The 16,635-nt window shown below is 39.7% G+C and overlaps 1 protein-coding gene across 6 annotated transcripts in view; it reads right to left on the reverse strand.

Moving 5' to 3' along the window:
• Positions 1-16,635, reverse strand: part of CDKAL1 (CDK5 regulatory subunit associated protein 1 like 1) — a 730,510-nt gene that overhangs the window by 291,399 nt on the left and 422,476 nt on the right. The window lies entirely within an intron of this gene.

A 16,635-nucleotide genomic window follows, 5' to 3' on the forward strand; every position in this document is an offset into this window, starting at 1 on the left:
TTAATACTAAAGCAGAAAAAGAAATCTGTGACTCACTTGTTTCTTTTTCAGATAGTTAGCAAACACTTATTTTTGAGCATGCAAAAGGCACAGTATCAGACAACGAAGCCAATCAGTTCACCTCTGGTCACCTACTGGTATCTACCTATAAGCTGCTGCTGCTGCTAAGTCACTTCAGTCGTGTCCGACTCTGCGACCCCAGAGATGGCAGCCCACCAGGCTTCCCCGTCCCTGGGATTCTCCAGGCAAGAACACTGGAGTGGGTTGCCATCTCCTTCTCCAATGCATGAAAGTGAAAAGTGAAAGTGAAGTCGCTCAGTCGTGTCCGACTCTAGTGACCCCATGGACTGCAGCCTACCAGGCTCCTCCGTCCATGGGATTTTCTAGGCAAAAGTACTGGAGTGGGGTGCCATTGCCTTCTCCACCTATAAGCTGCAGAGTTTCAAAGAGGAGAAAGAAGGGAAGAGCAGGAAGAAGAATCTGTCTGGTAAAGTTAAAGAGAGCAGGTCTGAGTGAAATAATTAGGAAATACATAGATTGTTCTAAATTCCTCCAAGGATATGAAATGGACAGGAAAAAGAATGGTAAAAGGAAAACTGAGGTAAGGAAACCATTTATGTGAGCAGTAAGAAAAATGTGCCGAACTATGGCCCATCAGTGGTGGGGGAGGGGAGGGGGGGAAAGAGGGAGTTGAGGGACAGGGTGGACACTAAGCGTCCGAAAGAGGTAACAGTGTCAAGAAAGGAACTGCTCTTCAGTACCTTGCATGTGTCCAGTGATTTTACTTTTCAAAGTACTATACTGTACTCTCACATCTGCTATCTAATTTTATCATTAGAAAAGCATTTTGAGGGATCTTGTGGGCTCAAAGAGCCACCTAATTCCATAGAGGTGACCGCCTCTTTGCTATTCAGGGCTCAGTCATGTGTACGTATCACCCGTGACCTTTGTCCCTTCCTTTTCTTCGCACTGACTATGAATACTAGTATTTTGACCAAAGTGGAAGAAAAGAATGACAAACTCAAGCTCCTTGTTTGCTTCGGAGCAGCTTAGTTGGTTTAAAAAAAATCCTTCTGATTAAGAAATTCAAATAACCAAATGATATTACTCATGGATGTCCTTTATCGACCTTCTCTTGCAGGAATTGGGATATGCGACCAAGCGACTAACACACACAGACACACTGTGTTAAACATAGATCACTCAACTGGGACTGAAGTTCAAGGATTGATTTGGCAGCAAACGACTGGCTAACACATGACCTGAAGTTCTCCTTCACAGAATTGGCATTTCTTGGCTGCGTATTTAGTCAGAAGGCTCTTTACCTCCTTACTCAAGACTACGATGTATAAGGCTGCGGGAGGCAGGCCTGAACATTCATCATCACTACCGACTCTGAGTAAATACACTGGCCTCCTGCTATGACTCTCCATCTTTCAGGTTTCTTACACCTGAGCATCACCATTCTTGAACAGTGTGAGAAAAACAATTATACAAAAATCTCTGTTTTCTAAAGGGGCAGGACTCAGCTTTAGCTAACCTGCAACATACATACTGTGGCAAAAAAAAATGACACCTTTACAAGTAACACAATTTGTGAATTGAAATTCTACTTTCAATCTCTGTGCACTGGTTTTCTTATCTGAAGAATGAAGACAGTGGTAATTCCCACCTCATAGGGTTACTGGGCTACGGTAAGAATAAGACAACCCAGTAAAGTGCTTATGTGTTAGCATTTAAGACATAAATTATCTAACATGCTTCATCTTTGGAGAATGTTTAAAATTCATACTAACACATTTTCATACACGTTAATGAAAGCATCAATAGACAGAATTGCTTTTCAACAAGGTAGCTTCCTTAACTAGTAAGTGAAGGAGTGATAACTTGTACTGATTCGCAAAAAATAAATTTGGAAGGGGTTCCCAGTGAACATGACCTGGGGGCCAGAAGGGGTGCAGTCTCTATTGGAAACACTCAGGGTGGCCCTTCTACTATAAACAGGATATTTCACTAGATGAAACATCACCCTATTATAGTATGACAATTTTCAAATTACAATGTTAATAGAAAACAAGCAGGATAAATTTGGTGGGTTTTCCCCCCTTTGGCTCTCAAAGTAAGATTTCCCAACAGTAATTATCTCCAGCTTCATACTACAGACTTTGCAACTTCATAGAAGTAGGTGCCAAAACACAAAAATAAGCTCACCCCTTGCATAAAGTCTGTACTTCTTTCACTAGAAGAACCACAACTTAACGTATATTAACATAACCCAATGGAGAAGGCAATGGCACCCTACTCCAGTACTCTTGCCTGGAAAATCCCATGGACAGAGGAGCCTGGTAGGCTGCAGTCCATGGGGTCGCTAAGAGTCAGACACGACTGAGCGACTTCACTTTCACTTTTCACTTTCATGCATTGGAGAAGGAAATGGCAACCCACTCCAGTGTTCTTGCCTGGAGAATCCCAGGGACGGGGAAGTCTGGTCGGCTGCCTTCTATGGGGTCGCACAGTCGGACACGACTGAAGCGACTTAGCAGCAGCAGCAGCAATATAACCCAAAGAGACAAAGTAGATATTTTTTTGTATTGTTTTCCCTTCTATCCCTCTTCTCACTTAACACTGTTGGTTACATATAACCTCCAATACTTTGGCCACCTGATGCGAAGAGACGACTCATTGGAAAAGACCTTGATGCTGGGAAAGATTGAGGGCAGGAGGAGAAGGGGACGACAGTGGATGAGATGGTTGGATGGCATCATCAACTCAATGGACATGAGTTTGAGCAAACTCCAGGAGATAGTGAAGGACAAGGAAGCCTTGTGTGCTACAGTCCATCGGGTCACAAAGAATTGGACACAACTGAGTGACTGAACAACAAATGAATAACCTTTGGGCTACTTCCCCTTTCAAAATTCTTCTCTATTTTTAAGGTTTAGTTTGGAGTTCCAGATTCTCTGGTATAAGGGATGACTTTTTATTCTGTGATGCCTCAGCAATCTGTTCCTGCTATCACCAACATATTTCCTTAAATCTACCATGCAACGTGGCCGTGCATCTCCTAAACAGGTCTACAAGGATAGTACTCATGTCTTACTCCATTCTCTGGATTCTACAATGACTAGGACTATGCCAAGTATACACCACCAAACATATAAACAGAGATTTAAGTCAAAACCACATCCACATACAACGAGAAAGATTTAAAATATAATTGCTATTTGACAGTAAAACAAACTTTCCATTAGTTCCACTTGGCTAAAGCAGGTAGATAAGCACATATTCAGGCAGGTATACAAGCAGATAATTGGCCTGCCTTAACTGTAGAACTTTGGCCACCTGATACAAGCAGTCGAGTCACTGGAAAAGACCCTGAGGCTGGGAAAGATTGAAGGCAAAAGGAGAAGAGGGCGGCAGAGGATGAGAGGAGACTGTGAGGGACAGGGAGTCCCTGCCTGCTACAGTCCACAGGTCGCAGAGTCAGACACAACCTAGCAACTGAACAGCAACAAACAATTTTAGAAGCCAAGATCAGATACTTTCTAGGTAGCCCCACCATGGGTTATAGCTCTAAAAATCTGCTGGAGCTTTGGATTAAAATCACAATGTATACTCTTATGGAAGTAATTTACAAATGTGTGCTCAAGAACAGCAGTCAAGAGCAACCCTAAGCTCTGAGGTGGGTAACAGAGACTGAAAGCAAGTGACATCACTCTGCCGACAAAGGTCTGTACATTCAAGGCTATGGTCTCCCCAGTGGTCACGTATGGTTGTGAGAGCTGGACTATAAAGGCAGAACGCCTCCAAACTGTGGCACTGGAGAAGACTTCTGAAAGTCCCTTGGAGAGCAAGATCAAATCAGTCAATCTTAAGGGAGATCGACCCTGAATATGCACTGGAAGGACTGATGCTGAGGCTGAAGCTCCAGTACTCGGGTCATCTGATGCAAACAGATGATTCATTGGAAAAGTCCCTGATGCTGGGAAAGACTGAGGGCAGAGGAAGAAGAGAGCATCAGAAGATGAGATGGTTAAATGGCATCACCAACTCAATGGACATGAATTTGGGCAAACTCCAGAGATGGTGAAGGACAGTGAGGCCTGGCGTGCTGCAGTTCATGGAATCACAAAGAGTGGGACACGACTGGGTGACTGAACAACAACAACAAAACAGGCAAGTGTGTGAGCAGGCATGTGCGCACACAGGTGTGTGTGCACATGCCTGGGTGTGTTTTGAGGAGCCCTTGTAGCAACTAGCATAGAAACAGTATCTGCTACTGCTACTGCTAAGTCCCTTCAGTCCTGTCCGACTCTGTGCGACCCCATGGACGGCAGCGCACTAGGCTGCCCTGTCCCTGGGATTCTCCAGGCAAGAACACTGGAGTGGGTTGCCATTTCCTTCTCCAATGTGTGAAAGTGAAAAGTGAAAGTGAAGTCGCTCAGTCGTGTCCGACTCTTAGCAACCCCATGGACTGCAGCCCACCAGGCTCCTCCATCCGTGGGATTTTCCAGGCAAGAGTACTGGAGTGGGGTGCCATTGCCTTCTCCGAGAAACAGTATCTATTAATATTTTAATACCAGTTCATTTTTAATGTAAGGGTTGAAGTATCAAGGCTGCTTAAAATATAAATGTTGACTACTTTGTAGGTAAGGACCAGAATGCCTAACAGATCAAGAAAATAGTATTTCTATCTGTTGTTTTCATATGGAGTTTTCCTATTACAAGCTGGTAATCATCTCAGTGTTTGTGATTTTTTAATGAACTTAAAAAGCAAAGAAAAAAAAAGAATGAAAACAGGTTTAATTTTGAAAAGTTATTTATATATGGTATATTTTTAAAAGCAATGTTAAGTCTCACTTTTATTGCCCTGCAATTATCATATCAGTCATCATTTTCCACCTGGTATTGAATATATATACACTAGGAGCCAGCACAGTTGCTCAGTGTGTAGGAGTGTGTAATACACATTAATACTTGCATTCAGACGTCCCTGCAACTCACTCACAGTGAAAGCCCTCTCAGATTATAACTCTGTTGGCAAGTATATGCATACTTACAATGCAAAATTTAACACTGCTATTTTTTTTTAGCTAACCTAAGATACCTGAGCTAATCTAAGAAGCAAGCATACATAATATACATAAGCTAACCTAAGAATACGCTAAAAAAAAAAAAAAGGTAAGAAACTATGCCATTTACCCTTAGGAATTTAAAAATAGCTTATTTGATATATAAATACATAGCATACCACTCACTCATAAAAAGTAAGCAATTATTAATAAATGTTTTTTAGCATATTCACAGGATGGTGAAGTGTGCCTGGAAAATTCTTATCACTCAAAAGTAAACTTCACCCAGCAATCCCACTCCTAGATATACACCCCGAGGAAACCAAAATTGGAAACAACACATGTATCCCATCATTCATTGCAGCACTATTTACAATAGCTAGAACACGGAAGCAACCTAGATGCCCACAGACAGATGAGTGGATAAAGAAGTTGTGGTACATATACACAATGGAAAATTACTCAGCCATAAAAAAACACATTTGAGTCAGTTCTAATGAGGTGGATGAACCTAGAGCCTATAATACACAGTGAAGTCAGTCAGAAAGAGAAAGATAAATATCATATACTAACACATATACATGGAATCCAGAAAAATGGTACTGAAGAACTTATTTGCATGGCAGCAATGGAGAAACAGACATAGAGAACAGACTTATGGACATGGGCAGAGGGGAGGAGAGCGTGAGATGTATGGAGAGAGTAACGTGGAAACCTATATTACCATATGTAAAATAGATAGCCAACGGGAATTTGCTGTATGACTAAGGAAACTCAAACAGGGGCTCTGTATCAACCCAGAGGGGTGGAATGGGGAGCGAGATGGGAGGGAGGTTCAAGAGGGAGGGGACATATGTATACCTATAGCTGATTCATGTTGAGGTTTGACAGAAAACAACAAAATTCTGTAAAGCAATTATCCTTTGATTAAAAAAACAAATAAATTTAAAATATAAGTAAACTCCATTTGGGGTAGAACTTTCTGTGGCCCATAAAACTACATTTCTCTGTCCTGTGTTCTAGTTTTGTAACTGATATACATTTTCATTCCAATATGTATTGAAAAGTGGTTAAGAGAAAGGACTCAGCTGTCTGGACAGGCTTAGGCTCTAAATCTAGTTATTCTATTTACTGTTCTTCACTGCAGACACATTATTTAAATGTTTCTGAATGTTTGTTTTCTTCATTCATAAAATGACAGTGTATCAGTAGGATGCATCAGGTGATACTGTATATAATCTCAAAACTCTTGGTGGCTTATAACAACAAAAATGTAACTCTTCCTCACATTACAGGAATGTCATGGATTGGTTGAAGCTTTGCTTAAGTCGCTTTCACTTGCAAATTTAAAATGTGGAAGAGGGGGAAGCAAAGAGAGACATAGAATCATCAACTTGAACCATATGCCCAGAAATTGTGCCTGTCACTTCTGCATGCATTTCACTGGCCACTGTAGGTCTCACAGCTACTCTCAGGTTTAATAGGTAGAGATTCTAACACGGAGGAGGGAGAGGCAGAGATTCCCATCACGGAGAGGGAAACCAGAATGTCTGGTAAGCAATGATACAATCTACCAGAGAAATAATAAAAAATACCTACACCGAAGAGGAAGGGGTCAGATGAGATATCCATAAAGTACTCAGTGGAGTGCCTTACACACGTGAGCGTGCCTTCATCAAAGGAGGCTGTTGTGTGTTCACATGCTTAGAAAACGCAAAGGAGGTTACTGCCTTCTTTGCATCCCTATCTGAGAGACACAGCTTGCTGTTTAATAAACACTTGTTTTGCTGCATCATTTTATATACCAAGCATCCCTAACTAGAGCAGAGTAATCACCAGAACATACTTTCCACTCTATTCCATGTGACACATGAAACAAAAGTTATCTGAAATTAGCATCATTGGGGATAATGAGATCATAAATAAAGGAGAGCTGAATATTTCTAGATAGATCTTTAACATCTGCCTTCTGACTGGATTCTTTAATTGGGGATTCCAGGGTGGAACCCACCAGTCAATGCTAATTATTTATTTACTTCATATTAAAGAGAAGCCAACTGAATTGTCTGAGTTGAATGCTCAGTCTAACTAGGTTGAATGTATCAATACTATCCCTATTAAATTGATCAGGTATTGATTTGTTCTTTTAGTGTTTGGTAGACATGGTCTTTTTTTAAGGGAAAAGTATACTTTTTAAAGTGTATACACACACACACACACGTGTACATATATATGTGTGTGTATATATATATATATATTTGTTTTTTACCATATACTTGTTCATGTTATACAGTGTTTGAATCACAACAGATTTTGTTGTTAGTTTTCTTCTGTTTTATCTTATTTTAAAATTAGTACAGTAAACCTGACTTTTTTTCTATGTGTTCAGTTTCATGAATTTTAGTATATGTGTAGGTTTATGCAACAATCACCACAATCCAGATATAAGAGCTCTCTTTTGATTTCTTGGCCTTAGCAGAGCAGAATAATTTAAAAATAACACAAGCCATTGATAATATCAGTTGAAAATAAATGTGTGTATAATTACAACTCTTAGTGTTTTGACATTTAGTATTAACATATATTATCATCTTCATAATGTAAAGTCTGATTGTTGACTCTGACACTGAACTGAGAATGACACTGAGGTGAAGCAGTAATGGTAATTGGGCACTAAAGTCCTTTTACCATTTCTATGAAAGCTAATTAGGACAGACATTTTGTCTTCACTTATTTTAATGCAAATACTGAAAATGTTAACTCTGCAGTTTAGAAGTGAATTTCCTATTATAATTAAGTTATAGACAAAGTGTAAATTAGAATCTGTTCACAATATCGACTCCTTTTCATTTGGGATATAAGGATGGGAAATGTTCTCTTTTTATGCTCCCTAGTTCACTTTCTAATGCTATTAATGATAATTTATCTTTGGATGGCTGAGAAGAAGTTTGAATGTGGATGTGCTAAGTTGTCTCAGTCGTGTCCAACTCTCTGCGACTCCATGGATTGTAGCTCGCCAGGCCCCTCTGTCCATGGGCTTCTCCAGGTAAGAACACTAGAGTCAGTTGCCATGCCCTCCTCCAGGGGATCCTCCCGACCCAGGGATGGAACCCGAGTCCCCTAAAGCTCCTGCACTGAAGGCAGATCTCTACCACTGAGCCCCAAGAATCAGTGTAGATGCAGGGAAATGACTTAGTGGCTGATACAGTGTCATTACTGAAGGAATGCGTGAAATACAACTCTGGTCTTATTTTACCTTGACCTATATGACTTTAAGAGTGTTGAAGGTGACTCCAGAAATAGGATCTCCTAGAACACAGGCACGGATTTTGTCTTTAATGCAAAACTGCAAAGAGTTAACATTTTCAGTGTTTGCATTAAAATAAGTGAAGACAAATGTCTGTCCCAATCAGACATTTTACCTTTACCTAGAAACCTTTGTAGGACTTACTCCAAAATAGCCATGTTGATTATTCAACTGCATCATTCCATCATCCATTCATTCAACTATACATTAATTTTTTAAGTGCCAGGAAGCAAGGAAATGAGGAGATACAGAAAAACACAGTATGCTCTTGGGGTATGAGCATGGATGGTAAAATTGTAGGACAGAAGAGCTAAATGAAGTCTGTACAGAGTGCTCTGGCGGTGAGAATAAAACTACCCAAAAAAGAGATATTTAAAATGACATAATATTGCTGCAACAGGGATGAACTTTGAAAACATTATGCTAAGTGAAATCAGCCAGACCAAAATGAAAAATATTGCATGAGCTCACTTACATGCCGCTGCTGCTGCTAAGTCACTTCAGTCGTGTCTAAGTCTGTGCGACCCCATAGACGGCAGGAAGCCCACTAGGCTCCCCCGTCCCTGGGATTCTCCAGGCAAGAACACTGGAGTGGGTTGCCATTTCCTTCTCCAATGCATGAAAGTGAAAAGTGAAAGTGAAGTTTACATGAGGTACCTACAATAGGCACACTCAAGAGAGACAAGGGGGAGAGAGGTACAGGGAGTGTATTGTTTAATGGGCACAGAATTTCAGTTTAGGAAAATGAAAAAGTTCCAGAGACGGACTGTGGTTATGGGTACAAAATACTGTGAATGTACTTAATGTCAGTGAACTGTACACTCAAAAACAGTCAACAGGTATAACAACACATAAGATATAAGGCGGTATATCTTATAAAGTGATCCAGTGACCTGTCATATCAGTTCTGCTTTTTTAAATCTAATAATATCAATTCTATCTTTAAAAGTACATTTGGGAAAAGTAATAAGTACTCTTGGAGACCACTTAATGATTCTCTACCTATTTACTCTTTTATCAAATACACTGACTGTAAAATTATTTGTTGAAATTAAAAAAAGAATTGCTTGAGGGTTGGACTCATAGATTTTACAGGCTAAACATGTTACTCACTTCTAAAATAAAGATGTACATGGTAATTAGTGAACATAATGAAAAAAAAACATTATTCTGTTTTAAAAAATGAATGTCTTTACTTTATACAAAGGTAATAGATACTCGTTTTTAAGGTTTTGGAAAAACAGAAAAAACTAGAGAAAAACAAATCATAGTTAAAACAATGTTGCTACTATCATCATGAAACAATTATAAAATTATACTTGATACGATCTAGTAGGCTTGCTGCTGCTGCTGCTGCTGCTAAGTCACTTCAGTCGTGTCCGACTCTGAGCGACCCCATAGACGGCAGCCCACCAGGCTCCCCCGTCTCTGGGATTCTCCAGGCAAGAACACTGGAGTGGGTTGCCATTTCCTTCTCCAATGCATGAAAGTGAAAAGTAAAAGTGAAGTCGCTCAGTTATGTCCCACTTTTAGCGACCCCATGGACTGCAGCCTACCAGGCTCCTCCATCCATGGGATTTTCCAGGCAAGAGTGCTGGAGTGGGTTGCCAGTGCTTAGAAAATCTAAAATGATTTTCAAAGACCAAATATCAAGTTAATAATATTTCTTGACAATATATCATTCTGTGAGAGCTCTATTTCTTCAGAAATGAAAGAAGCAAAACTTTCTTCTAAGCAGGGTCCAAATCACCCCGATTCTTATATTCAAGGGACCCCTAATGCTCCCACATTAGCATAGCAGGAGAGAGAAACTGGAATATGAAAACAATAAACGAAGGAGAATCAGAGATAAGAATCAGCAAAACAGCTCAGAATCATTCCTGAAGAAGTTGTTACCATTCGAGCGGTGTTGTCCCTGGTGTTATGATCAGAGAGTAGGAAAAAAACAGACATGGAAGAAATTTATTTGTTTGAAAAGAAGACAAAAATGAGAATGAAAGCAGAAGGAGAAGAGGGAGGGGCAATTCTTTCCCCACTCTCAAATTTATTGTAAGGGAATTCTTGCCTGGAGAATCCCACTGACAGAGGAGCCTAGCAGGCTATAGTCCATGGGATCCCAAAGAGTTGGATAAGACTGAAGCCAATTAGCACAAGGGAATTTTTTTGGGAAAAAAAAAAAGGACCATAAGCAGTCATTTAATTGGAATGATTATTAGAGGAAAGGAGAAAGATCTCAGCAGTTTCTGAATCACATACCATTAAGTGATACAGTAGTAGTAAAAGTGAAAGTTGCTCAGTCATGCCCAAGTCTTTTTGATCCCATGGAAAGAGGCTGCTCTGTCCATGGAATGCCAGGCTCCTCTGTTCATGGAATTCTCCAGGCCAGGATCCTGGAGTGGGTAGCCTTTCCCTTCTCCAGGGGATCTTCGCAACCCAGGCATTGAACCCAAGTCTCACGCATTGCTGGCAGATTCTTTACCATCTGAGCCACCAGGGAAGCCCAACAGTAGTAGCTGTCATAGTAATAACAACAATGATGACAGATAGCCTCCCTAGGTGCCAGGGTGTACCATTTGCTGATTCACGCTGAAACCTGCAGAGCTGGGGGGCAGGGGCTTTCAGGGGAGTTTTAGTCCCTTAGGCCTCCCCCAAGTTCCAAAGAGCAGACTCAAGTCTAATTATCCAAGTTAGAGAACGCAGACACAAAGAAAAAGTAGTGAAGCAAGAAAAGCACTAAAAGCTGAAGCAATAGTTTAGGGATAAAAGAGAGTCCAAGTTCCTCCTCAAGGGATATACATAACAGTCTGACACACACCTTTGAGATGTTCTACAGAAACTAAGACCCACACCCAGGTGGAAATGGCAATTACATACTGACCACAAGCTCTAGACTTCTGACTGTGGTACAGTCCCAGGTCTGTGAACCATAAGGTGGATGATTAAGATTTCCAGAACATCACCCTGTTACCTCACCACCAACAGATCACAGGGAAGTCCATGAGCTGCAACCCTCACCCCAAATTCTGTCTAAAAATCCTTCCCTGAAAGTCATCAGGAACCTCAGGTCTTTGGAGTGGGAGGAGCCCATTCTCCTTGCAAGGCACCCTGCAATGAATGCTATACTTTCCTTCGTACAACTTAGTGCCAGCAGACTGGCTTTGGTGAGTCATGAAAGCAGACCCAAGTTTACTGTGATAACAACACTCATTATCTCATTTAAATTTCTGCACAAACCTAGAAAGTAGTTTTACTGAATCTAAGACTCAGGGAAGTTAAAACCTTGTTTAAGGTCAATGGTACAGCTGTAGTGTAAACACAGTCACCCTGACTAAAGTTACAATAGACCAACTCTCAAATATGCCTCTTTCACATATACATTATTTTGAGCTAAAGGCGACTGAGAACCAGCAGACCCAGGAAAAGCTCAAAAAATGGCACCTTCCTTTTCCTTTGGTAAAAGGAATTTCTACATATAAAATTTCCATTTTTAAAGGTAGAAATTTTGGGGAAAAAAAGATGTAAACATGGAAATTCCACACCGAGAACAAAATTTTAACAATTCCTATCAACAGTGGTGACAGAAGACTCTCGAGAGTCCCTTGACAGCAAGGAGATCAAACCAGTCAATCCTAAAGGAAATCAGCCTGGAATATTCATTGGAAGGACTGATACTGAGGCTGAAGCTTCAATACCTTGGCTGAAGCTCCAATACTCTGGCCACCTGATGCAAAGAGCCAACTCACTGGAAAAGACCCTGATGCTGGGAAAGATGGAAGGCAAAAGAAGGGGCTGGCAGAGGATAAAATGGTTAGATAGTATCACTGACTCAACAGATATGAATCTGAGCAAATTCCAGGAGATGGTGAAGGACAGGGAAGCCTGACGTGCTGCAGTCCACGGGGTCACAAACAGTCAGACATGACTGAGTGAATGAAAAACAACAACAAATCAATGGTGAAGACAAGACTTAAATATGCATAAGAAACCTTTCTAAACAATCCCTGTTCACTATACATTTCTTAGTCACTTTCCCATAACTAGTTTTCTACACCCCAAAGCTACAAATACATTTTCTTTAATTTTAGCATAAGATGGTAAGTAAACCCAAGTTCTAAACACCCTTTAGGGTTACTGACTACTGGGTGCTTCCATGCACATAGGCAGGAAGCACATGTCAATAACCTTTTTTCTCTTACTAATCTATCTTTGGCCAGTCTAACTTACAGAAACCACCTGGAGATCCTTAGATAGGTAGAGGAAAAGATTTTTTACTCTCCAACACTCTGCTCCACCAAAATGTGTCTCACAAATGTGTCCTCACTAAATCTAAAATATTTTTTGAGGACCAGCATTAATTAATTCACATGACAATGTAAACAGTAAATCATTTCTAGAAGCAGGGCTGCAAATAAACAGTGAAGAGTTTTCACTCCAAAACCATACCAAAAACACAAAGACAATTACAAATTTTCAGTTTGCAAAATTCTCCTTACATTTGATTTATTAAAATGTGAATTTTCCCCAAATGTCTCAAAATGCATTTGATTTATTAAAATGTGAATTTTCCCCAAATGTCTCAAAATGCCTGAATTAAATGGCTCTTACAACAGTACTTGAAATTAAAAGGTAACAAATTAATAGACTCTTTTTACTCCTTTGCTATTGAATAACATGGAATTTGAGTTGAAACTGATAAATGGGTATATGGTTTTTATAAAGGAACAAAGAGGAGCCTATTTCTTTTTTGTTCTACTTTAATTGTTTTCACTTTAGTAAAACTGGCTTCACATGTCAGTTCCTTAATTGGACCTGAAATGAAAGCATTTCCAGTTACTGAATGGTAGGCTAGCTTGTCTAAGAACACCTTAACAGAGTATTTTGATATTTGAATCTGCTTTTTTAAGCACTGTGGTTACAAAGTTATAGGATCAGATAGCTTGTCTAGAATGTAAAGAAACATCAGGAAAAAATTTCATTTGATGAGCCAAATTTACCAGTTAAGACTTGAGCTACTAGGTTGGTGCAAACATAATTGCAGTTTTTGCATTATTGAAATCTTCCCTTTTATATTGGAATAAACAAATGTGGTTATGTTAAACATCATTTGAATGGGAACTTCTCCTTTATGTTTTTTTGCTAAAAATTTATTACTTACTGCTTATTTTATATTTACTTTAGACTAGGGAAATGATGTTAGACAAAAAACAAATTTGAGTTCAAAATGGGTCATGAAGCAGCAGAAACAACTCACAACATCAACAGTGCATTTGGCCCAGGAACTGCTAATGAACGTGCAGCACAGTGGTGGTTCAAGAAGTTTTGCAAAGAAGACGAGAGCCCTAAAGACGAAGAGTGAAGTGGCTGGCCATTGGAAGCTGACAACGACCGACTGAGAGCAATCACTGAAACTCATCCTCTTACAACTACACGGGAAGTGGCTGAAGAATTCAACACCAACCATTCTGTAGCAGTTCAGCATTTGAAGCAAACTGGGAGGATCAGAAAGCTCATAAGTGGGTGCCTCGTAAACTGACCAAAAACAAAACAAGTCGTTGTTTTGAAGGGTTGTCTTCTCTTACTCTATGCAACAACGATCATGTCTTGATTGGGTTGTCATGTGTGATGAAAAGTGGATTGTATATGATAGCCGGCGATAACCATCTCAGTGGTGGGACTGAGAAGAAGCTCCAAAGCACTTCCCAAAGCCAAACTAGCACCCCCCAAAAGGTCATGGTCACTCTTTGGTGGTCTGCTGCCCATCTGATCCACTACAGCTTTCTGAATCCTGGCAAATCATTATATCTGAGAAATATGCTCAGCAAATCAATGAGATGCTTCAAAAACTGCAACACCTGCAGTCAGCATCAGTCAACAGAAAGGCCCCAATTCTCTACAATACCACCCAACCACATGTCACACAGCCCATGCTTCACAAGTTGAACGGACTGGGCTACAAAGTTTTGCCTCATCTGCCATATTCGCCTGACTGCTTGCCAGCGGACCACCACTTCAAGCACCTCGACAACTTTTTGCAGGGAAAAATCCATCCACAAGCAACAGCAGCAGAAAATGCTTTCCAAGAGTTTGCTGAATCCTAAAGTCTGGATTTTTATGCTACAGGAATAACCAAACTTATTGCTTGCTGGCAAAAATATGTTGACTGTAATGGTTCCAATTTTGATTTAAAAAGATGTGCTTGAGCCTAGTTATAATGATTTAAAATTCATAGTCCCAAACTGAAATTACTTTTGCACCAACCTAATATTTTTTAAGTGTTTTTTAAATCAAATTGAAGTTAAAATCCTATGCAATTAAAGTTGATTTCCTCAGATTAGAGGGGAAAATGAAGATTTTTATTTTCCTTCTTTCTGTCAAAGTCTGTGGCCTTTAAAAATATGAAAAACTGATGCACCTTTTTTGAAAGGATCTGCCTAATAAGACAAGTGATCATTTGATACAAAAGTATTTTCAGATCTTACATGTTGCCATTTTTAGAAGATTTACCTATTTAGAAAATAAACATAGTAGAGTAGGACTTGAACTTCATCTTCCCAATGATCAAATGTTATAAATATACATTATTCACATATTATGTTTACTTGGCTTCAAAACTGGATAAATATAGGTCTAAATAACAATCATTAAGGGCTTCCCTGGTAGCTCAGCTGGTAAAGAATCTGCCTGCAATACAGGATACCCTGGTTCAATTCCTGGGTTGGGAAGATTCTCTAGAGAAGGGATAGGCTACCCGCTCCAGTATTCCTGGGCTTCCCTGGTGGCTTATCTGGTAAAGAATCCACCTGCAATGTGGATTACAATGTGGATTAACAATCATTAAGGAGATGTAAGACACCATATTATGTGCTATGTATTTCCTCCTGTCTTAGGTGAGAAAAAGAATTTCCAAGTCAATTATTTTGTCTTTTTTAATATTTCAAAATTATCTAGAGATTGGTAATCTAGAAGACAGGAAAACAGAGTGTCCAAGAGAGGCTAACAAAATGTGTAATACGTTGAAATGAACCCTATGGAGAGCGACGGTGCCACCCACAGTTGTCCATAGCGTGTTCAGTTCATTTCCTTTGTCCCACCCTCACAGGACTCTAAATAACCTCTCCACAGAACTAACTAGACAGGCACAGTTCATACAGGCAATCTATAAAAACCTGGGATTATTCTGAAATAAGAATAATAATTTATTCTGAATAAATAATACTCAGTGTCCCTGAAGAAATGGTGTCAAGAAGTAGGAGAACAAGGTCCAGACAAAGAAATTTCTCTGCAGAGGCTGCCCTGAGAACAATGAACACTCTGAAATGTTTTCAGCTGAGTGAAATGAAGACAGGAAAATCCAACCCCTTAGAGGTTTAAAGATTAGACATTAAAACTACTCATTAAAAATTAAAAACAAATGGGATACTCCCATCTTGGTGTTTATTTTCCCGTTAATAAACTATTGAAAGACCTTCCCAAGGACTGATTATATATATGACATTTAAAAATGAACTCACTGTGGATGAATGGACAAAGGAAATGGGGTGTATGTATACAACAGTATACGTATTATTCAGACCAAAAAAAGAAGGAAATCCTGTCATTTGTGACAACTTGGATGGACCTTGAGGGTGTTATGCTACATGAAATAAATAAATCACACAGAAAAGACAAATGCTGTATGATCTCACATTCGAAATTTAAAAAAAGAAAGAATTCATAAGACACAGAGAGCAGACTGGTGGCTGCCCAGCCTTATCACCTACTCTGATCACTTCAGAATACATACAAATAACAAATTTTTATGTTGTACATCTGACACTAGTAAGTAATATGACAATTATAGCTCAGTTTTAAAAAATGAACTCAGCACATCTTTGTCAAAGAATTGCAAACTTTTCCTGATTAGTTTCAAACTCTCTGCATTTCTCACCTTCACCCATTATATCCCATTAACTTCTGTGTGTTTCTTCTTCCACTCAACCCTCAGAAGTCTCTGATATTTGGCCAAATCCACCTTCTGACCATGACTTTGCATTGTCTAGGTCACATACTTCTTTCTTACAAAGCATAGTGTAAGTGCGGCCCTTCAAACGGGCACAGAGTATTCCTAGAGCGAAGCAACCAGCAAAACAAACCAGTAGGTGAGGGTCATTTAAAAATGAATCCATGTCCAGCTCTTTAATTTCCATTTGTACATTTTCATAAAACCCATTTGTCTGTGGTCAAGGCTTCATTCGGAGTTCTCCTGTCACACCTCCC

This window comes from Bos javanicus, chromosome 23 (assembly GCF_032452875.1).
Source record: "Bos javanicus breed banteng chromosome 23, ARS-OSU_banteng_1.0, whole genome shotgun sequence".
NCBI classification, from domain to species: domain Eukaryota; kingdom Metazoa; phylum Chordata; class Mammalia; order Artiodactyla; family Bovidae; genus Bos; species Bos javanicus.